Source organism: Hylobates moloch, unplaced genomic scaffold, assembly GCF_009828535.3.
Source record: "Hylobates moloch isolate HMO894 unplaced genomic scaffold, HMol_V3 SCAFFOLD_16, whole genome shotgun sequence".
In the NCBI taxonomy this organism is placed as follows: domain Eukaryota; kingdom Metazoa; phylum Chordata; class Mammalia; order Primates; family Hylobatidae; genus Hylobates; species Hylobates moloch.
In genome coordinates, this window is record NW_026652291.1 from 15,613,459 (window position 1) to 15,637,379 (window position 23,921).

General features: G+C 39.5%; 1 protein-coding gene and 1 long non-coding RNA gene across 8 annotated transcripts in view; one reads left to right on the forward strand and one right to left on the reverse strand.

Annotated features, from left to right (window-relative positions):
* The window catches only part of LOC131381565 (uncharacterized), a 35,941-nt gene extending 30,401 nt beyond the window's left edge, over positions 1-5,540 (reverse strand). Inside the window, exons 1-3 of one of the 2 annotated variants that reach the window (XR_009210388.1) lie at positions 5,274-5,540; positions 4,914-5,129; positions 3,694-3,912 (exon numbers count right to left, since the gene is read on the reverse strand). This is a non-coding gene — a long non-coding RNA (uncharacterized LOC131381565). Of the gene's footprint in view, positions 1-3,693; positions 3,913-4,913; positions 5,130-5,273 lie in introns of those variants that run through there. The other variant, XR_009210389.1, reaches the window with a different exon arrangement.
* EFCAB11 (EF-hand calcium binding domain 11) overlaps positions 1-23,921 on the forward strand; it is a 195,553-nt gene that overhangs the window by 82,428 nt on the left and 89,204 nt on the right. The gene's annotated exons all lie outside the window — the stretch shown is intronic.

Consider the following 23,921-nt stretch of genomic DNA (forward strand, 5'->3'; position numbering starts at 1 on the left):
CCAGGCTCAGGTGATCTCCCACTTCAGCCTCCTGAGTAGCTGGGGCCACAGGTGTGCACCACCACGCCTGGCTAATTTTTGTATTTTTAGTAGAGATGGAGTTTCACCATGCTGCCCAGGCTGGTCTCAAACTCCTGGGCTCGAAATCTGCTCGCCTGGTCCTCCCAAAGTGTTAGAATTACAGGTGAGAGCCACTGCACCTGGCCTTAATTAGATTTTTAAAGGACTGAAAACCAGGGTGTCTGATGAATACTCTGAGAAGGCAGCTTTTTCTTCCTGTTCCGTCACCCCTTGCCACCCTCAAATGAAGGGGAATTGAAGCTTAGTGCCGCTTCCCTACCTGCTCAGCACGATTACATTTTCCTTTCCATTCAGTGGCATCACAATGATGTGTATTAGTTGAGGATGATCATTCTTTTTTTTGGTGATGTTATTTCTCATGTTTGTTAGTTCTGTTCTGCTGGACATTTAAAAACATGTATTGGTTTTTATGCTTTTTCAAAAGAGGGAATTGCTATTACTACATTTTAAATGTCTTATGTACAACTTCATCTTGGTGTCTGCCATTGTGCCCCAAACAAAGCTGATTCCAAGAACCCTGACTAATTAATACACATGCATTTGTATATTTTTGTATGAACATAAAGAATGATGTAGAAGAAGAATTAACCAAACCTAACGCTGGTGATCCCAGGGCGTGGGATTAGATTGGGGAGGTAAAGCTTTTTCTTTTCTTTTCTTTTTTTTTTTTTTTTTTTTTGAAACAGAGTCTCACTCTGTCACCCAGGCTGGAGTGCAATGGCACAATATCGACTCACTGCAAGCTCCGCCTCACGGTCTCAAGCAATTCTCCTGCCTCAGCTTCTCGAGTAGCTGGGATTACAGGCACGCACCACCGTGCCCAGCTAATTTTTATATTTTTAGTAGAGATAGGGTTTCCCCACGTTGCCCAGGCTGGTATTGAACTCCTGACCTCAGGTGATCCACCCGCCTTGGCCTCCCAAAGTGCTGAGATTACAGGCGTGAGCCACTGCACTTGGCCAGGTTTTTCTAAACCTTCTATTCTTTGTTTAACTGGTGTGATGGCTAATATAAGTGTCAACTTGATTGGATTGAAGGATATTGATCCTGGGTGTGTCTGTGAGGGTGTTGCCAAAGGAGATTAATGTTGAGTCGGTGGGCTGGGAAAGGCAAACCCACACTTAATCTGGGCGGGCACAATCTAATCAGCTGCCAGCGTGGCTAGAAGATAAGCAGGCAGAAAAATGTGAAAAGAGAGACTGGCCTAGCCTCCCAGCCTACATCTTTCTCCCGTGCTGGGTGCTTCCTGCCCTCGAAAATCAGACTCCAAGATCTTCAGTTTTGGAATTCGGACTGGCTCTCCTTGCTCCTCAGCCTGCAGATGGCCTATTGTGGGACCTTTTGATCGTGTGAGTGAATACTTAATAAACTCCCCATTAGATATATACCTATTCCATTCATTCTGTCCCTCTAGAGAACCATGACTAATACAACTGGTTACAAGGTGCATGAAGTACCTCTGCAACTAAATAAAAGCAAAAGAGCAAGAAAAAAAAAAAAAAAAAATAGTAGAGGCAAGATTCTAGCCCAAGGTGCCTGGATATAAAGTTCATACTTTTAATTACTACTCTATATTGCCCACAGCTTTTTTTCTTCTTTTGTTGGATTTCTTCCTACATATTTTATAGTTTTTGTTGCTATTGTAAATGGTAGCTTTTGAAAATTTTGTTTTTTAAATTACTTGTAGAGACAATAGAAATGAAATTGCTTTTTGTATGTTAATCTTCTAGCTAACAACCTTGCTAACTTTGTAATTTTTAAGGATCCACAAAGATAATGATATCAGTGGAAAATAGTAATTATTTCTTCCTTTCCAATCCTTATATCATTTATTTCTTTTTGCTGACATATGCACTGGCTAGGACTTACAGGAGTGATAGTGTCTTGTTCTGAAACTCAAAGGGAAGGATTTCAATATTTTATCACTTAATTTGATCATAGCTGTAGGGGTTAGATCCTTTCTCAGATTAAGGAATTTCTCATCTGTTCTAGTTTATCATGAGTTTTTAAAAAATCATGAATTGACGAGAACACATGGACACAGGGAGGCTAACACCACACACTGGGGCCTGTTGGGGGGTGGGGGACAAGGGGAGGGAGAGCATTAGGACAAATACCTAATGCATGTGGGGCTTAAAACTTAGATGACAGGTTGATAGGTGTGCAGCAAACCACTATGGTACTTGTATACCTCTGTAACAAACCTGCACGTCCCGCACATGTATCCCAGAACTTAAATTTAAAAAAAAAAATTAAAGCTGGGTGCGGTGGCTCACGCCTGTAATCCCAGCACTTTGGGAGGCTGAGACGGGCGGATCACGAGGTCAGGAGATCAAGACCATCCTGGCTAACACAGTGAAACCCCATCTCTACTAAAAATACAAAAAATAAGCCGGGCGTGGTGGCGGGCACAGGAGAATGGCGTGAACCCGGGAGGCGGAGCTTGCAGTGAGCCAAGATCGCACCACTGCCCTCCAGTCTGGGCAACAGAGTGAGATTCCGTCTCAAATAAAAAAAATCAAGAATTGGCATTAAATTTCACTATATGCCTTTTCTGTATCTATTGAGATGTTATTTTTGAAATTCATTAATGTGGTGAATAACATGTCTGTATATATATGTATAGTTTTAATATCAGTTCATCTTTTATATTTTTGATATAAACCAAATTGTACTATCCTATTTTTAATGCACAGTTGGATTCAGTTTGCTAATATTTTACTTAGGGTGGCGTGTGCGTGTGGGTGTGCGTGTGTATTTGTCTAAAATGGAGCTCTAATTTTCCTCTCTTGTTTCATTTCAAGGTTATACTGGCCTCATACAGTGAATTAGGGAGAATTCCCTCTTTTTATATTTGGTACAGATTTTGCTATTTTAATATAAATAAAATATTGCCTTGGAAAGTTTATAACTTTATATATAATCAGAAACCTCTTGCTTTTGACAATACATTGTTTTCTGCTACTTTGAAAAACTCTAATTTCTACCATCGTATCTCAAACTCTTAAGTATTTTTAATGAATTAAAAATACAAAGGTATTAAAAGGTTATAATGAAACATTTATTAAAATCCCCTGTGTTAGTTTTCTATTCCTGAAGTCACTTCAAGTTATTTATTTTTAAACATAGAACCTCTAGTTGAAGTCTATTTATGTCTGCTTCTGCTGGTTCTTGCTCATGGTGACTAGTTTTCCCTGTAAGCTTGTTTGTATTCAACTTTCTGGAGCTCTCCGACCTTAAAAAATAATTTATGGGGAATTCCACGAGCTCAGGATGAAATCAGAGTGGTTTATGTGTTTTTGCCAGGCTCCTTGGAGCACGATCAGTACAGGACTATATTAAAACAAATCCACAGATGGAAGTTTCTGTACTCACTCAAGGTATGTTTAGACCCAGGATCCCAGGGACCCTCCCAGTGAGGGTCAGTCAACACTCATAACTTCTCAGGGGTGAATTATCGTTTTTTATTTCATTTTTCTCTTACTCCTTTGCTCAGCAACAGGGAAACTTTTATGTAGTCCTTTGGATTTCAGCTTAATGTGGGAAAGTTATCCTGTGAGATGATCCAAATTGGCAAATTCCTGGATCTTCACTTCTAGCCTCATCCCCCCATGAGGCTACCAGACCGCAGCCCCAGTGCACGATGTGAGTGAATGCCTTCAGGGCAAAGGTGGCTTTGGGATGCCGACTTTCTTTCCACTAACCTCTTTGGGTTCAAGCTAGCCTCAAGAATTTGGCCTGGCCGCTCTTTTTAATTTTTCAGTCCTTTTAAGGTGGTTTTGTTTTAGTGTCTTATCCAGCATCTTTAGTTTTTTGCAGTGGGGAGTTGATCTGAGTATCCAAAAACAGAAACTCATGTGAATTCTTAAATACTTTGTCTCCCAAACTTTTCCTTCTAAATTCTGCTTTCCAAATATTGATTTATTAGGTAGACAATAAGATTTATTAAGTATTAGAAAAGAGTATCCACTTATTTGTAAGAGATATAGAAAATATATAAAATTAGTGATGTATTTCTAAAGCTTAGTAATTCTGGCATTTTAGCTTTACTTTATCTTCTATTGCTGTTTAAAGAATATGACCAAGTATTTCTGACCTTTTATTGCTCTTATATTGAATATCATTTAGAAGTTGTAAGCTAAATATTTATTTTCATATAACCTAAAACCATAGTATTAGGAAATACTGATATAATTTAGTGATCATGTCATTGAAGCTTAACATTTTTATTGCATTCATTATTTATGAGAAGAAATCATGCAGTATTTCTGTTTTTATCAAGGTATTATATCTAAAAATCACTTTTCTTGAACTTGAATTCAATATTTATAAAAGTGCATTTTATAGTACTTATACCTGTGACAAAATAATTGATTAACTGTGTCCAAGTGTGTTGATGGGTCCCCAAGGGCCAACGATAGATTTGATGATTCACTAGAAGGACTTCCAAGACAAAGCCTACAGTCATATTCATGGCTATGATTTATTACAGTGAAAGGATTCAATGCAAAACCAGCACAGGGAAGGGTACATGGGGTGAAGTCCAGGAGAAGCCAGATGCCAGTTTCCCATTGTTCCCCTCCAGTGGAGTCACAGAGAACACAATTCCCCAACAGTAAGTTGTGACCAAACATGTGAAATATGCCAACCAGGGAAGCTCAGTAAAGACTCAGTGCCCAGGGTTTAATTGTGGGCTGATCACATCGGCATTCTCTGTCTGGCATGTGCCAACATTTCAGACTCGCAGAAGGAAAGCAAGTATTCAGTGGGAGCCATGTTGTTTGCACAAACAGTTTTAAGCACAGTTTTAAGAAGTTTTGATCAACTCTTACCAGTTAATGGTGGTAGGAACCTTCCTGAAATCCAGGTTCCCAGATGCCAGTCAAGGGCCAGGCTTGTAAGCAGAATCGCAGTCAGGTCTGCTGTGTTAACTTTTTTCTACACGTGGAGGTATGGCTGAAGTTTTTTAAGCACTTACCATTTGGCAAGCACTGTTCTAAGCCCTTTTCTCATTCCATCCTCACAATCACCGTTTCATAGATGGGGAACTGAGGGATAGAGAAGTTACAAAATTTGTCTCATATTTCACAGCTAATAAGTAGTAAAACAGGATTCATAGTAAGGCTTCGAATCCATGATTTTATCCAATACTTTATTTGGGTTTTTTTGAAAATTACTTTCATTTGTCTCACCTCATGAATAAGATGTTCCATACATTTCCTTAAAATGGTGATTAAAATAAATTGTCAAAAAAACGAAATTGTCTTCATACAGCCCCTTTTAATCTTCAGTGTTGTTTCATGGCTCTTAAGTTTCAGATTTGAAAAATCATTCTAATTATCATGCAAACCCTGCCTGATCTCTTCGGCTTTTCTCTGCCTCTGTGTTTCTTCTGGGTTGGAGAATTTGAATTGTTTTTTCCATTTGTCTGGTCCTTGACCACTAATTTACTGCCATGGTTCTTTCTGTATTTCCCTTTGGTATTTTCTGAAATTTAGCAATTAGAACTGCAAACAGAGAAAGTATCACAGCGCCATGGTTTTATAAACAAAGACAAGACAGCTGTCTTAGTCCGTTTGGGCTGCTATAATAAAAATACCATAAACTGGGTGGCTTATAAACAACAGAAATTTTTTTCTGACACTTCTGTAGGCCGGGAAGTCCAAGAGCAAGGAGCTGGCAAATCTGGAGTCTGGGGAGGGCCCACTTTCTAGTTCACAGATGGTACCTTCTAAATGTGTCCTTGATATAGTTTGGACATTTGTTCCCACCCAAATCTCATGTTGAATTGTAATCCCCAATGCTGGAGGTGGGGCCTGGTGGGAGGTGTCTGGATCATGGGGGCAGATCCCTCAAGGTTTGGTGCTGTCTTCATGATAGTGAGTTCTTGTGAGATTTAGCCATTTAAAAGTGTGTAGCACCTCCCCTACTCCAACTCTTGTTCCTGCTCTGACCATGTGGCATGCCTGCTCCCACTTTACCTTCTGCCATGATTGTAAGCTTCCCCAGAAGCCAAGCAGATGCCAACGCCATGCTTCCTGTAAAGCCTGCAGAACCATGAGCCAACTAAACCTCTTGTCTTTATAAATTACCTAAGCTCAGGTATTTCTTTATAGCAATGCAAGAACAGCCTACTACAATCTTCATATGGTGAAAGGAGAGAACTCTAATCTCTTCAGCCCCTTATAAGGGCACCAATCCCATTCATGGGGGTTCTGCCTTTATGACCTAATTACCTTCCAAAGGCCCCACCTCCAGCCATCACATTGGTGATTAGGTTTTAACATATGCATTTGGGGCAGGCACAAATATTCAGACGATAGCAACAGCATTTTCTGTTTTATTTCCTTCTTCGTAATTCTCATCATTGTATTGGCCATATTATCTACCTCAGTATGTGGGACAGTGACTTAAGGGCATGGCCTTTAAATGCTGCTAGAGGGCCATCTGGGATACAGCTGATAACTAAGAGCTTGCCTCTCTACAAGTATACTTTAGATTTTTTTTTAGAATTGAAATGAGAAGATTCACTATTTGCTATATCCATTCCCAAGAAAATATATTATAGCTTCAAGAAAAATGCGAGTGTTAACACATGTGCTGAAATATGATACAGATGTTTAATGTCTTACTGTAATATTATTTTGCTGTTCGTAGTCACCTGCTTTTTTGATCCCTGCCTAAGTTTGCTTTCTTTATTCCATAACACCTGTTCCCAGGAATATATTTACAGTCTGTTGTCTTTTCTAAATGGTTGGTAAATATGTAAGAAAAAGGTTGACTTTTACTGGTTTCTTTCAGTAAATACCTTAAGGATTCCTTGTTATTTATTTTCAATGTTACTTTATTTCAATTTAATACCTTAACACTGTTTTTACTTAAATACCACATAAGGAGTCATGCTATATGACCTAGGCATGACACTTACTTAAATGTTTATGGATAGAAAACAAATTATTTCTAGTTTTACTTTTTAAAAAGAATTCCAAAACTTCAAACTACACATGATAAATGGCCCTGTATTTCCATAGGCTTAGAAAGCTTATGACTAATTTATTACACCCATGTGATCATGTGTATCTAGTTGTTTGCTACCTTCTATTTCAGATCTTTGCATTTGTAGTTCCCTGTTTAAATATCACATCATCAGAGAGGCCTTTCCAAAGCGACTTCACTCCATCTCCCATCCCCAGTAAATCTCTGCTGTCTGGTTTTATGTCATTCATAGCACTTAGCAAATCTCAGGGAAGATTTTTTGTTTTTGTTTCCTTATTGTCTGTCTGTCAGGCTTGACTATAAAGCTTCATGAGAGCAGTGATGTTGTCTGTTCTTGAATACCTCTGGATGTTCAGGTTAGTTCAGAGCACATATTGAATGAATCAAGGAATTTATTAAAGACTATAAAAAACAATCAGTTTATATTAGATAGGGTATTTGATCTTTGTTAATTCAAATTGATGAGATTTTCTGTGGGTTATTTAGGATGTGAAGAAGGTATCCAGACCGACCTTAGGTTTAGGTTATAATAATTAGCTAACTAAAAAGTTAACAATGGATATATTTAATCTCTAAGCCTGATTAAATTTTCTGATTCTTTGGGCTGTCTCTAAGAATTGTGTATCTGCTGTAAATTACCAAAACTGCAATAAACCAGGAGTCTTTACAAATATCAAGATACTAAATATATACTTTGATCTCTTTGTGTTCATCCGAAATATTTTAAACATAGAAAAGTATAGAGAATAATATGGTGTAACACTTGGATTTCAGCCACTTCCCTTTATCTTAATATTTGTCATATTTGCCTCAGTGTTTAGTCAAAAACCAGTCTTGATATTTTTAAGATATACTTAAATCAGTAGATCTTGAGTAAAGCAGATCACTTTTTTTTTTTTTTTTGAGACAGAGTCTCGCTCTATTGCCCAGGCTGGAGTGCAGTGGCGCGATCTCAGCTCACTGCAAGCTCCACCCCCCGGGTTCATGCCATTCTCCTGCCTCAGCCTCCCGAGTAGCTGGGACTACAGGCGCCCGCCACCACGCCCAGCTAATTTTTTTGTATTTTTAGTAGAGACAGGGTTTCACAGAGTTGGCCAGGATGGTCTCAATCTCCTGATCTCGTGATCCACCAGCCTCGGCCTCCCAAAGTGCTGGGATTACAGGCATGAGCCACCACGCCTGACCGAGCAGATCACTTTCTATAATGTGAGAGGGCCTCATCTAATCGGTTGAATGCCTTAAGAGAAAACATGTAGGTCCCCCAGGGAAGAAGCAGTTCTGCCCACAGGCTGCCTTCAGATTTGAGCCTGCAACATTAACTCTTCCCTTGACTCTCTGTTATGTTGCATTGGTCTGTTTGTCTATCTTTGTGCCAGTATCACACTCTCTTTATTATATAACTTTGTAATCTTGATGTCTGGCAGTGTAAGACCTAGAGCTTTGTGTTTTCTTCAGAATTATCTTGGCTATTTTTAGCCCATTGTGTTTTAAAATAAATTTTAGAGTCAGCTTTTCAATTTCCACCAAAAAAGAAAAAAGAAAAAAACAAGAAGCCAACCTCAAACCCAAAAGTTGCTGTCTTCTTTCTTTCTCTTTCTTTCTCTTTCTTTTTTCTTTCTTCCTTTCTTTCTTTCTTTCTTTCTTTCTTTCTTTCTTTCTTTCTTTCTTTCTTTCTTTTCTTTCTCTCTCTCTCTTTCTTTCTTTCTCTCTCTCTTTCTCTTTCTCTCTTTCTTTTTTTTTTTTTTTTGACAGAGTCTTGCTCTGTCACCCAGGCTGGAGTGCAGTAGTACGATCTCAGCTCACTGCAACCTCCACCTCCCAGGTTCAAGCGATTCTCCTCCCCCAGCCTCCCAAGTAGCTGAGACTACAGGCGCACGCTACCATGCCTGGCTGATTTTTTGTATTTTTAGTAGAGACGGGGTTTCACCATGTTGGCCAGGATGGTCTCGATCTCCTGATCTCGTGCTCCACCTGCCTCAGCCTCCCAAAGTGCTGGGATTACAAGCGTGAGCCACCACAGCCACTGGCTGGGTTTTTAATTGAATTTGTATTGAATCTTTAGACTAGATCAATTTGGGGAGAATTGACAATGCCAAAATGTTTAAGTCTTCCAGTGCATGAATAAAGTATATCCTTTTGTTTTTAAAGTTCTTCTTTAACATTTCTTGCTGTTTTGTGGTTTTAATGTAAAAGTTTTACACATATTTTATCAGGTAATTCTGAGATATTTGGTTTTTATGTAGTTATATAGATTTTTAAATTTTATTTTCTACTTATTTATGTATACAATTGTTTTTTATATGCTGGTCTTACACCGGCAGCATGACTGAATTGTCTTAGTCTAGTCCATCTGTTATAACAGAATACCATAGACTGGGTGGCTTAAACAACAGAAATTTATTTTCTCACAGTTCTTAAGACTGCGAAGTCTGCAGTCAGATGCCAGCATGGTCTGGTTCTGGTGAGGAGGCTCTTCCTGGCTTGCAAATGGCTGCCTTCCTGGCTGTGTTCTTCTGGGTCATTTCCTGGACATGTGCACGGAGTGGGGGATCTCTTGCTCTTCTTATAAGGGCACTAATCCCTTATGATGGTCCCACTCTCATGACCTAATTACTTCCCAAAGACACCACCTCCAAGTACTGTCACATTGTGGGTGAGGGATTCGACACAGAATTGAGAGCAGGAGTGGGCACACACATTCAGTACATAATACTAAGTTAACTTATTAATTCTAGTACTTCGTCTTAGTAATTGTAATAGTATATATTTTATGTTTTCTAGGCATGCAATCAAGTAATCTTCAAATAATAATAGTTTTATTTCTTCTTTTCCAATTCTTATGTCATTGATTTCTTTTTCTTTTCTTACCACATCAGCTAGGGTCTCCCACATAGTGATAAATAAAAGTTGTGTGAGCAGGTATCCTGTTTCTTCCCCATCTTGGTGGGGGGAGGGGAAAACTTTAGTATTTCACCTTAACTATGGAATATGCAATAGGTTTTTGTGTTTTGTTATGTTTTTAGGGGATAAATAACCTTTATTAGATTAAGGGAGCTTCTGCTTTGCTAAGAAATTTTATCATGAATAAATACTGACTTTTATTAAATGCTTTTTCTGCTCATGTTGCCATAATCGTATTTTTCTCCTTTACCTGCTAATTTTTCTCCTTTACCCTGATACGCAGTAGACTAATAGTAAAAATAGAACTATTGTACCATTAGTAAACGTGAGGCTTAGAGGATATACAATTGTATAATTTTTTTTTGTTAAGAGTATTTAAAAATTACTGTTTTCTTATTATTTTTAGAGACAGAGTCTCCCTGTGTTGCCCAGGTTGGAGTGCAGTGGTAAGAGCATGGCTCACTATAGCCTCAAACTCCTGGGCTCAAGCAGTCTTCCCACCTCAGCCTCTGGAGTAGCTCGGACTATGGGCATGTGCTACTATGCTCAGCTAGTTTTTTAAAACTTTTTTGGACATGAGGTCTCACTCTGTTGCCCAGGCTGGTCTTGAACTCCTGGCCTCAAGCAGTCTCCCACCTCCATGTCCTGAGTAGCTGGATTGCAGATGCAAGCCACTGTACCTGACTATATGGACATTATTTGTAGTAAGATTCCACAATGCTGTTAAATTTGTCTATATCTAACAGGTACTTGGGAAGAATAATTAAATGAACAGAGAAGTGGTTTAGAAGTGACAGGTGACTTGGCATTTGTGTCCAAATAAAAAGTAAATGTACATTTGGCCCTCTATATCAGCAAGTTCCATATCTGTGGATTCAACCAACTGAGGACAGAAAATATTTTTTAAGTTACATCTAGACTGAACATATACAGACTTTTTTCGTCATTATTTCCTAAACAATGTGGTATAACAACTTTTTACATGCCATTTACAATGTATTAGGCATTATGAATAATCTAGAGATGATTTAAAGTATACAAGAGGATGTGCTTAGGTTATATGCAAATACTACAATATTTTATAGTAAAGACTTAAGCATCTATGAATTTTAGTTTTCATGGGAGGTCCTGGAACCAGTCCTTCATGGATACCAAGGGATGACTATATTTATATATTCAGTCACCTTTTGACAAAGCTTAATGGCAATATTTCTTTGAGTCTGAACAAATTTTCAAGAAACTACAGAACATTCCTCTAATATCAATTTCTTTTATTCAAAGATGTACTGGAATATTATTATGTTAAGGTAACTATCTTAGTCCATTTGTGTTGCTTTAAAGGAATACCTGAAGCTGGATAATTTATAATGTAAAAGGGTTATTTGGCTAAAAATTCTGATGGCTGGAAAGTTCAAGATTGGGCGTTTTGCATCTGGTAAGGCCTCAGACTTCTTCCACTGGTGGTGGAAGGCAGAGGGGAGCCGGCATGTACAGAGATCACATGGCAAGAGAGGAAGCAAAAGAAAGAGCAGGGAGGCGCCAGACTCTTCTTAACAAGCAGCTCTGGTGGGAGCTAATAGAATAAGAACTCACTCACCCCCACCCTGAAGAGAGAACATTCATCTGTTCATAAGGGTTCCACCCCCAGGACCCAAACACCTCCCATTAGGCCCCACTTTTAACATTGGGAATCAAATTTCAGCCTGAGGTTTGAGGGGACAAACATCCAAACCATAGTGGTAGCTGTAGGACTTTTTACCTCTGCCTTCTTTAAATTGTGTATTATATGTAACTGAGCCACAGACTGAGAGGTGGGTAGAACATGCACCAAGCCTTTTCTTGTTCCTAAGAACAGTGAAAATTCAAAGAAGGTACACTCTGTAGGAAATCAGTATTTCCCACCATTGCTTATATAAATCTTAAGCAATCTTATTTTAAGATGAGTAGATGAGTGAATGGATAGAGAGAGAGAAAAGAGAGAGAGAGAGAGAGTGAGAGAAGTCATAGAAACTTGCTGTAGGTTTTTCACCTGGATGAAATGAAACATCACAGATGGTTTCTCACAGATGATCTCTTGGCTTCCTTTTGTAGGAGTTTCTCCCAGGGCAGTGCATTCTTTGTCCATGGTGGGGAAAGAGTCAAAGTCACTATATCAAAATGATCAGTATTCTATAACATATTTGAATTTAGACCATCTCAACATATGCCCCACATACATTTCCCATTGTGCTTCACCCTTAACAGAAACAAATAATAAGACAAGGTAGTATTTGAACCTCTCAATGAAGAGTTTATAATGCATTGAATAAAGTCTTCACAGATACCAATATTTTATTCGTCCCTCTGGCACCCAGGAAGTTTTTCAACACTCAGGCAATGCATGATTGTAAGATTCATGTTAGGTAAGAAATGTGCCTTTCTTTTGTAAAGTAGAAAAAAGGTGCTTGAGTTGGTTCCAACTCTTTGCTATTGTGAATAGTGCCGCAATAAACATACGTGTGCATGTGTCTTTGTAGCAACCCAAATGTCCAACAATGATAGACTGGATTAAGAAAATGTGGCACATATACACCATGGAATACTATGCAGCCATAAAAAATGATAAGTTCATGTCCTTTGTAGGGACATGGATGAAACTGGAAAACATCATTCTCAGTAAACTATCGCAAGGACAAAAAACCAAACACCGCATGTTCTCACTCATAGGTGGGAATTGAACAGTGAGAACTCATGGACACAGGAAGGGGAACATCACACTCCAGGGACTGTTGTGTGGTAGGGGGAGGGGGGAGGGACAGCATTAGGAGATATACCTAATGCTAAATGACGAGTTAATGGGTGCAGGAAATCAACATGGCACATGGATACATATGTAACAAACCTGCACATTGTGCACATGTACCCTAAAACCTAAAGTATAATAAAAAAATTAAAAAAAAAAAAAAAGGTGCTTGAAAGGGGAAGTGGGATTAGAAAAGCAGTATCACTCCACACAGGTGCTCTTGAGAAAACCAATTTTTGGAAGGATTATAAATAGAAGTCAAAGTTCTGGTAATTGATTATAGTAATACTACAATGCTTGTGTAACCCTAAGCATACATACTCCTATGTTTAATGCTACTGATCTTGGTTGTAGACCCAGGTTTGAAATTATTTTTGTTCAAGTGCATGCACATTTTCAACTTCATACCTTTACTCTTTAATGAAGGAAAATTTAAGACAAGCAAAATTTAGAACAGATTTTGTATAGTTGGTAGTAGAATTCGAAAATGTATTAGTTCCAGGCCAGGCACAGTGGCTCATGCCTGTAATCCCAGCACTTTGCGAGGCCGAGGTGGGTAGATCACCTGAGGTCAGGAGTTTGAGACCAGCCTGGCCAACATGGTGAAACTCCGCCTCTACTAAAAATACAAAAATTAGCCAGGCGTGGTGGTGCATGTCTGTAATCCCAGCTACTCAGGAGGCTGAGGCAGGAGAATCACTTGAACCTGGCAGGCAGAGTTTGCAGTGAGCCAAGATTGCAGCACTGCACTCCAGCCTGGGAGACAAAAAAAAAAATACATATATATATATATATTTTTAATATTATATTATATTTATATATATTTTGTATTATATAAAAAAATATATATATATATATTCCAAGTCATAAAGTAGACCAAAAATATAAGTATCTCTAAAAATAGTTTAGATAAAAATTTTATTGATGGGTAGAGAGTGGATTTTGGAGAAACTGAGATTTTTGTATATCTCTAAATATTGGGGTTGATGAAGAACTCAGTTATTCAGCCTTTTACTTCTTTTAACAAGGACTTATTGAGGCAACTGTTACTTGCTTACATTGAGCTAGGCAATTGGGGATATGATGTGAAGTAGACAGTTTTGTTCTGTAACATTAAATGGCAAAACAGTATCAAGTAAACTAAACTAATGGTAACAACCATACAATCACCAGTTGTTTTAAATGCAAAATAAATAGGGCAATAAGAATGCAGAGTAATTGGGATAGTCACTTTAGTGCGCCTGCGGAGACCACAGGAGAGAGTGACATGTGTGTTTGTGATTTCTGTGGTACCACCCATCAGTGGACCTGATGGACCATGGTTCTGACTTTTATCCTTTCCCCATTTTATAGATGGGGAAGATGAGATGCGGAAGCACAGTAACTTTCCATGTGCCTGTAGGCATCTATGTAAGTGGTTAAGTGAGAATTCAAACCCAGGTGGTCTGACTCCAGAGTTTGTATTTTTAACCACTATGCTGTACTGTCCCACAAGTAATATTAGTTTCATTTTAGTGAAATAACCAAGATAAGTACCAGACAGACTAACCCCAAAGCCTGCTCTTAACAGCTACACTAACTGCCTCTCAAGAAGTCGTAGAGCTTATAGACTGACACAGCTGGTGTGTTTTTATCATTTTTTTTTTCTGTGAAGTAATTAGTATTTATTTTTTCCATTTTATTCAGGTTTCATTATTTTTCAACTAATTGCAAACCACCTTCAAAAGAAAAGAAAAATGGAAGTGAAGTCTCAGTTTAGGATCAATTTGAAATATTCTTAAGACTCTTTTAATATGACATCAGTTAACTTGAGCATCTTCATCTGCCTGTGCAGTCTAGTATTCAGGAGAATGCAGTTCGTCTTAGTCCGTTTCAGCTGCTATAACAAAACTTCATAGACTGGGTAGCTTATAAACAAAAGAATTTTATTTCTCACACTTTTGGAGGCTGGGAAGTCCAAGATCAGGGCACTGGCAAATTCAGTGTCTGGTTAGGGCCTGTTCCCTGGTTCATAGAATGGTGTCTCACATGGTGGAAAGGAGCAAGGGAGTTCTCTGGGGCCTCTTGGGCACCAATCCATTCATGAAGGCTCTTCCCTGTGACCTACTCTCATGAAGGCCCCACCTCCTAATACCATCACATTGGTGATGGGGTTTCAACATACGAATTTTAGGGAGACACAAATGTTCAGAACATAGCAGAGTCATACAGTAAATACTAAGAAAGGTATACTCAGAACGTTTAGAATAAATGGAAACTGAAAAACTATTAATAGGCCAAATCTTAAAAGAGGATATACTAATGCTGACATGCGTACCTATACATATATCTGGCATTTCTGATAGAATAGGTTTGTTCCGGAGAGTTTATACATAATGAATTTTGCTAAAAGTTTTCTGTAACATCCCTGTGTTGTAATAGGGGAAGAAGCATCACTTTTCTCTTTTTATAATTAGAAAATGCAGGCTTATAAGGTTATACTCAGAGTGAGTCAAGCTGATTATTGGGTAATCTTGAATCATAAACCCTTCCACACCCTCCTTAAAAAATTATTGTCTCCATGAACAATAGTAGGAACAAGGGTCTATATGAGCCCAGCAGTTCAAATTAGCCTACAAATTAACTTGGTTTGGCAAAAGTAAAATATGCTCTTAGTCTTCTTCAAAAATACTTATTCAGACATATGTAAAAGAAAATTATGGTATATATTTGTAAGTAATTGAAGTGTTGGGGGTTTTGTTTGTTTGTTCCTTGATTTTTTTTTGGAGGGGTGGCATGTTTATGTTTTTTTGTGTAGCTTACCATAGCCAGATAAATTAAATGCATTGTAACTCACTGAAAAATAGAACAAATTTAAATTTAATAAGGAATGTGGTTTTATAGGATTATAACATAGTTAATAATATCACTAACATAAAGAAGTGTCAGGAAGAGAACAATAACACGTGCTATGATACTGAATGGAACCAACATCTGGAATAGCAAAAGTGATAAAAGGAAAATAATAGGAAATGACCTAAATTTCATAAAAGGTGTCTCTCTAATGTCTTTAAATACAAAAGAAGGAAGTAGGATCGAGTACACTAAAAAGAAAAATAGTCATATGATGTAAGAGTTTGTCCACCAGAGCTTAACAAAAACAGTGGAGAACAGAAAAAAATTGGGCTAAATATTGAATACAGTAGCAGTTTAGTAATGATCAGAGGACAGGGAGATGGAGGAATCATGTCTTAGCAAAAGAAAGGTCAAAAGAAGGCAGAAAGTACATTTTGGGTTAATTCAAACAAGGTAAAGTAATAGAAGAAAATAATACCAAGTAGACATTGTTTTAAGATAATGAAATGTATAGCCTAATGTTATGCACATTGCTTAGCAACAAGCAATTAAAAAAAAGAATGAGAAAGGAACTGTGGAAAAGAAGAAAGAGGCATGTGTCTTGTAAAGTGGTCAGATACAAGATGAAAATGAGAAGAGCCAAGAAAGAAAATGAATTTAGACCTCAAAGAAGTTTGAGATAAATGACCCACATTTGTTATTGTCTCTTAGGTCACTTTTTTAAAAAAAGTTAGATACTGAATTATAATAATCATTAAAATAACTGCTCAAAGTAGAGATTGATTGCTATGTAAAATGTACTCCATATCCTTTATATATAAAGCTGTGAAGATATATTTAGACATTCATATAATTGAATATTTTGAGAAAATATATTTTAATACAGTATGATAAATCTATAAAAATGATTTAAATGTGATTTAGAAGGGCATTTGGAGATGATTTTCATCTTTTATTTTCTTGTTTTGGATATGGATTGTTGCTTTATACATCTCTAATACTTTATTGTAAATATTTAAATAGTGAGTAGCATCTGACCTGTTTGTAAAGTTCAGAAGTACCTTTATATAAATAATAGCTTCTAAAGGCCAGTAGACGCATTTAAAAATAAGCAAGTAAATTAATTCATCCCATACCTGGCAGTTAAAATAGAATGCATTTCCATTATATGGCTTTAGATTTGACCTTGTAAAAACTGAAAGCAATACAAACCCCACATACCACAACTACCACAGGGGTCATCTAATGAAAGGATTATTGTCTCAAAACATTGCTCAGATCATCTTTTAGTATGTCCCACCTGCAAGCTAGAATTTTTCTCCTAGTCATCTGTCTTTTGAAATCATAGACTCTCAAGCCTTGTTTTTTCCCCTATCCATTTGAGAAAATGACCAACGTTCTGTAGCGTTGGAAAGAAGGTGCAGATTTTATAACAAACATGGAAACCATTGAACAAAAGTGGTAAAAATCAGGCTTTTATTATTGAGTTTTGGGACTTACATGTCATTACTCATGATAAAGCTTCACAGTGCTTCTGCCAATCAGAGTTCTTACTGCTCAGTGTTTTGAGGTTGAGAATGGTAAATTAAAGTGTGCAGTGCCTCTCAAAATAGTTATCCAATGTCTTAATATATGAAGGGGTGCCTTTTGAGATACTCTGATTTGTATTTAGGATTTACCCATTGCTAAAGCTGAATGCTTTTAATTAAAACAGTAGATCCAAACAGCTGCCAAACCCTTTCATGGAGTAAAATACCATATTTTAGTAAATCTGAGACACCATTGATTCTAGGGGCACCATCATATTATGTACCACTAATGACAGAAAAAGTTCTGCCTGTTAAACTGTGGCACACTGCTAAGATACCAACAACTGCAAGATGCTTTGCAAATTTAGAAATTTTAAATTGTGGAAAATGGTGTTAGAGAAGCAATAAAATAAGATCATGGGCACCTTCACCACCTTGTTCTGAATTCTCTTTAGATTTCTTATACCCAATACTAATCCTATCCAGTGTACTTTATTCTGCCTTTTTAGAACCTCTTCTTGGCCCCATTACCCGATTTCACTGCATGTAACCTTGACTTCACTCAAAAATACTTTTGGTTGGCTGGGTGCAGTGGTTCATGCCTGTCATCCCAGCACTTTGGGAGGCTGAGGTGGGTGGATCACAAAGTCAGGAGTTCAAGACCAGGCTGGCCGACATGGTGAAACCCCATCTCTACTAAAAATACAAAAATTAGTCAGGTGTGGTGGCACGCGCCTATAATCCCAGCTACTCAGGAGGCTGAGGCAGGAGAATCGCTTGAACCCACAAGGCAGAGGTTGCAGTGAGCCGAGATCGCGCCACTGCACTCCAGCCTGGGTGACAGAGTGAGACTCTGTCTCAAAAAACAAACAAAAGGCCGGGCGCGGTGGCTCACGCTTGTAATCCCAGCACTTCGGGAGGCCAAGGCGGGCGGATCATGAGGTTAGGAGATCGAGACCACGGTGAAACCCCATCTCTACTAAAAATACAAAAAAATTAGCCGGGTGTGGTGGCGGGCGCCTGTAGTCCCAGCTACTCGGAGAGGCTGAGGCAGGAGAATGGCGTGAACCCGGGAGGCGGAGCTTGCAGTGAGCCGAGATCGCGCCACTGCACTCCAGCCTGGGCGACAGAGTGAGACTCCGTCTCAAAAAAAAAAAAAAAAAAAAATACTTTTGGTCATCTACTCTGAGAGTAGACAGTACTCTGACTATCTCGGTCAAACATCCCTCTCTGACCTATCCTAGCCTTACAAGAGGATGTAGACATCAATTGTGGATAGTCCGTGGGCTCATTCTTGCCTTGTAAGCAGGATGTAGGCATCAGTTCGTGAAGACCTGGTTCTACAGCTGTTGTAGAGCTTCCCCATTCAGTGTTGGTTGGGCTTCTACCAGGAGCCTGGCATTGTGCGGGTGCTCTAGGTTACAACACTGAACAAGACATGTCCTGCAGGCAAGGAACTTGCAGTCTGGTGGGAGAGTAGATGCATAAACGGGAATTGGAATTCACTTAACTTTAGCCGTGACAGGCAGTGCTGCCAAGAGATAAAGTTTCTCTTCACCTCTTCCTTGGTTTACTGTCCCCCCTCTTTTTTTCCTGTGACCCCCAACTTAACCCTTAATAATATCAAACAAATGTAATCTGCCTTGCATTGCACAGAAGCCTATCAAGAATTCTCTACAAATGGACGATCTGAACACATGCACATGTTTTGTTTTGTTTTTTACTTTTTTAAAAACACATCTTACATACTTAATCATGTGCATATTTTGAATATAAATTGCCCCAGTCCTAATCAGCCACCCAAATGGGAGTAGGAATAACTCATTGTAATGATGATGTTTGACCCTGTCTTGGAGACAGCATGTCCAAGAAGCCTAGCACCCTCTGACCTTAGGATATGGCCTAAATACAGCCTCATCTGTTTAATGGAACCATCTTCTCCTCCTCCTCTTTTTCTCCCTCCTCCTCGACCACCACCACCACCAATGCTAGTAATAGAACCCATTCTGGGCCCTGCGTTCTGTCTAGCTCTATCTCAGCCAAGCTTCTGGGAAAAGTAGTCTGCTTGTTGTTTTCATTTCCCCACAGTCTCTACTTCTGAACTCAGTACAGTGTGGCTGTCACTTCTACCAGCTCCACTGAAATAATTTTGTTGTGCTCACCAACAATCCCTTAGTTGCCAAATGTCACCTTCACCCTTCAGTCTTTGAACCCTTTTCAACATTCAAACTAATGACCTCCTTGAGATGCCCTTTTCCATTGGCATCTAACACTGCTGTCTCCTTGGTTGAGTCCGACCTTTAACAGCCAATGCTTCCACTCTCCCTTGATGAATGGCACTCTGCCTGCATGCCCTTTCCAATTTTCTCTTCCTTACCAGTATACTTCTCTGGGATATTTCACTCACAGGCTCCACTCCCACATGGAGGACTCCCAGTTCCATTCCTTTTGCTCAGCTTGGTTTTTTCAGCGTCTTACCCAGATCTTCAACTCCTACTGAACCTCTTTCTCTGGGTATCCTCAATGACCCCTCAGACTCCACATATTCTAAATGGTTTATATTACCTTTAACCTGCTGATCCTTCTCCTTTTTTGTGTAACTTTCCTTGGTTCATGATACCACCATTTACCCAGTTACCCATAACAGGAACCTCCAAATCAACCTCTTTTCTTGACCACTTATAACCAACTGGTCACCAAATTCTGTCTCATCTACCACCCAGATCTGCCTCCGTTTTTTTCCACCTCAACATTCTTGACCCGTGCTATCTTAGTTGGCTGTAACAAAGTACCTCACAATTGTGTGGCTATATGGTTTGGCTGTATCGCCACCCAAATCTCATCTTGAATTGTAGGTTCATAATCCACATGTGTCATGGGAGGGACCCGGTGGGAGGTAATTGAATCATGGGGGTGGGTTTTTCCAGTGCTGTTCTCATGATAGTGAGTAAGTCTCATGAGATCTGATGGTCTTTACAATAGGGCAGTTCCCCTGCATGGCCGTTCTTAGTTGGTGGAGTAATTTGTCTGTTTAATTCCGATAACAAACGAGACTCTGGCATGCTAACTAGTTACACGACCCCCGAGCAGTCAGCATCCCCCAACTTCTTAGAGGAACAGGTGGCATTCAGCCACCTGAGATTGAGCAATAACAGGTCTGTGATGCCCTTAGATGTCCAGGGCTGCATGTGCGCTATGCTGACTGGTGGCGTTTTGCCCCCATCCTAAAGACGTGGAACTTTGAACTTGAGAGAGATGATTTAGGGTATCTGGTGGAAGAAATTTCTAAGCAGCAAAGCATTCAAGAGATGACTTGAGTACTCTTAAAAGCATTCCACTTTATTCATTCACAAAGATGTGGTTTGGAATTGGAACTTATATTTAAAAGGGAAGCAGAGCATTAAAAAATTGGAAATTTGCAGCCTGACAGTGCAATAGAAAAGAAAAACCCATTTTCTGGGGAGAAATTCAAGCTGGTTGCAGAAATTTGCATAAATAACAAGGAGCCAAATGTTAATCACCAAGACAATGGGGAAAATGTTTTCAGGGCATGTCAGAGACCTTTATGCCAGCCCCTCCCATCACAGGCCCAGAGGCCTAGGAGGAAAAAATGGTTTTTGTGGGCTGGGCCCAGGACCTTGCTGCTTTGTGCAGTCTCAGGACTTGGTGCCCTGCATCCCATCCGTGGCTAAAAGGGGCCAATATACAGCTCAAACCATTGCTTCAGAGGGTGTAAGCCCCAAGCATTGGAGGCTTACATGTGGTGTTGGGCCTGTGGGTACACAGAAGTCAAGAACTGAGGTTTAGGAACCTCTGCCTAGATTTCAGAGGATGTATGGAAACACCTGGATGTCCAGGCAGAGGTGTGCTGCAGGGGTGGAGCCCTCATGGAGAACCTCTGCTAGGGCAATGCAGAAGGGAAATGTGGGGTTGGAGCCTCCACACAGAGTCCCCACTGGGACTAGTGGAGCTATGAGAAGAGGGCCACCATCCTCCAGACCCCAGAATGATAGACCCACTGACAGCTTGGATCGTGTACCTGGAAAAGCCACAAACACTCAATGGCAGCCTGTGAAAGCAGCCAGGAGGGGAGCTGGACCCTGCAAAGCCACAGGGGCAGAGCTTCCCAAGGCTGTAGAAACCCACCTCCTTACATCAGCATGTCCTGGATGTGAGACATGGAGTCAAAGGAGATCATTTTGGAGTTTTAAGATTTGGCTGCCCCATTGGATTTAGGAGTTGCATGGGGCCTGTAGCCCCTTTGTTTTGGCCAATTTCTCCCATCTCTAATGAGTGTGTTTATCCAATGCCTGTACCCCCATTATATCTAGGAAGTAACTAACTTGCTTTTGATTTTACAGGCTCCTAGGCTGAAGGGACTTGCCTTATCTCAGATGAGACTTTGGACTGTGGACTTTTGAGTTAATGACGAAATTAGTTAAGACTTTGGGGGACTGCTGGGAAGGCATGTTTGGTTTTGAAATGTGAAGACATGAGATTTGGGAGGGGCCAGGGACAGAATGATATGGTTTGGCTGTGTCCCCACCCAAATCTCATCTTGAATTGTGGCTCCTATAATCCCCTCATATCATGGGAGTGACCTGGTGGGAGGTAATTGAATTATGGGGGGTGGGTTTTTCCCATGCTGTTCTTGTGATAGTGAATAAGCCTCACGAGATCTGATGGTTTTATAAACGGGAGTTCCCCTACACAAGTTCTCTTGCCTGCCGCCATGTAAGATGTGCCTTGCTTCTCCTTCACCTTCCACCATGATTACGAGGCCTCCCCAGCCATATGGAACTGTGAGTCAATTAAACCTCCTTTATAAAGTACCCAGTCTCGGGTATGTCTTTATCTGTGACATAGACTAATATTAATACTAATACTAATTACTAATACTAATGCTAATACTAGTGTGAGAACAGATTAATACAGTGGCTTAAACAACAGCAAAGTTTATTTTCTTACAGTTCTGGAGGTTAGAAATCTGAGAAAGCAACAGGGTTGGTCCCTTCTGAGCTCTTTCTCTTTGGCTTGCAGATGGCTACCTTCTCTCTGTGTCTTCATATATTCTTCCCTGTGTGTGTGTGTGTGTGTGTCCTAATCTCTTCTTATAAGGATACAGTCATATTCTTCTGCGCACGCGTGTGTATGTGTGTCCTAATCTCTTCTTATAAGGATACAGTCATGTTGGATTAGGGCCCACCTGCATGACTTCACTTAAATGTAATCGCCTCTTTAACAACCCTATCTCTAATTATAGTCACATTCTAGGGTGCTGGGAGTTTAGGACTTCAGCATATGAGTTTTTGGGGGACACAATTCAGTCCATACTACCTGCCTTCATTTTCTCATGAGCTTATTGCTCACTCTCCCACTTTGTTTCCATACCTCCAGTATCATCTGTGTTCTGATGTATCTTCCATATCACCGTCGGAGAGGTTATTCTAAATTCAAATAGCAGCGTAGTACTCTCCCTGCTTAAAGCCTCCGGTCAGTGGAGTATCTACCCAGATGCCTGCACAAGGCACTCTTTCCTACTTGCACTGTGCCCCACCCATGCGGAAGTATTTCAGCTTCCCTAAAGGCTTAGACCTGCACCTCTGTGCCTTTGTGCGTGTGGCTTTCTGGGTCTGAATGTTCTTAACGCCGCCTCCCTTTGTCTTATCAACTGAATTGTTTAAGACCCAACATAGGCAGCCAGGAGGAAACATAGCAAATAGCAATAGAACAAATGGAGAGAAACTGTTGAATTATTATATGAGAAGGCATCTTGTTCATAAGAACACAAAGGAAAAGAATATGGTAATGTAAATTAGGCTGTTATAGACTTTTGTCATTCTGTGGAGCCCCTGAAACTTTCTTAAAGGGATGGATGATAAAATTTACATCTTCCTTTTCATCAGTTACTTAGCCATCAGTTCAGGGCCCGTCTCTCCATATGTAATCACTGCCTAGCCTTCCCAAATCAGAGCCCCATCATAGCGCTGCGGTGGGATCCGGAGAACCCACTCTCAGCAGTCTCTGTTCTTTAACTCTAGACATAGGAACAATGCAGCTCTTCCCCACCTTTTCTGAAAAATGAGTACAAATTGCAAGAAATGCAGCACAGATTGTACAATGTCAGTACATTAGCAGTGACATGGGAAATCTGATGGAGTCAGGAAAAGGTGTAAATTGCAGGATAATATCAAGGGGAGGTCAGTATGTTAGTAATGCAGGGAATATGATGGACTTAAAGAAAAGGTATAAATTACTGGGTGATAGAAAGGAGAGGTCAGTACATTAGTAACATGGGAAAACTGGCAGATTTGGGAGGAAAAGGTGCAAATTATAGGATAATGCAAAGTAGGGGCATCACTGTAAAGATGAGCTTACCTCATACCAGGAGACTGGCTGGCCATACACACTCTGGCTAAAATTTTCAGTGTTTTTCTAGTTCTGTCTCACTGCAGATCTTTAAGTCTTTTACAATCATTAATTAAATTTCTTTAAGAGCTCTTTAAGCCTCCTTAAGTCATTAAATTTCAAGCTAATATTACAGAGAAAAATTATTGTCCCTGCTCAATAGAAAAAAAAAGTCAGAAAGATTCCCTCAAAACTTCTGAATGCCTGAACCTATGAACCTCATATGTGCCAACTAACAAACACCCATCTTTTAAAGAATCCTTTGCTGCATACAGACACACATTCCTCCAAGAGGCTCTGTAAATATGACTGATGTTTCTGTGTTCAAGACAAAATTAAAGCAGTCATATAATAAAATATTTCTAAATAAATTTTTTATTGACGTATAA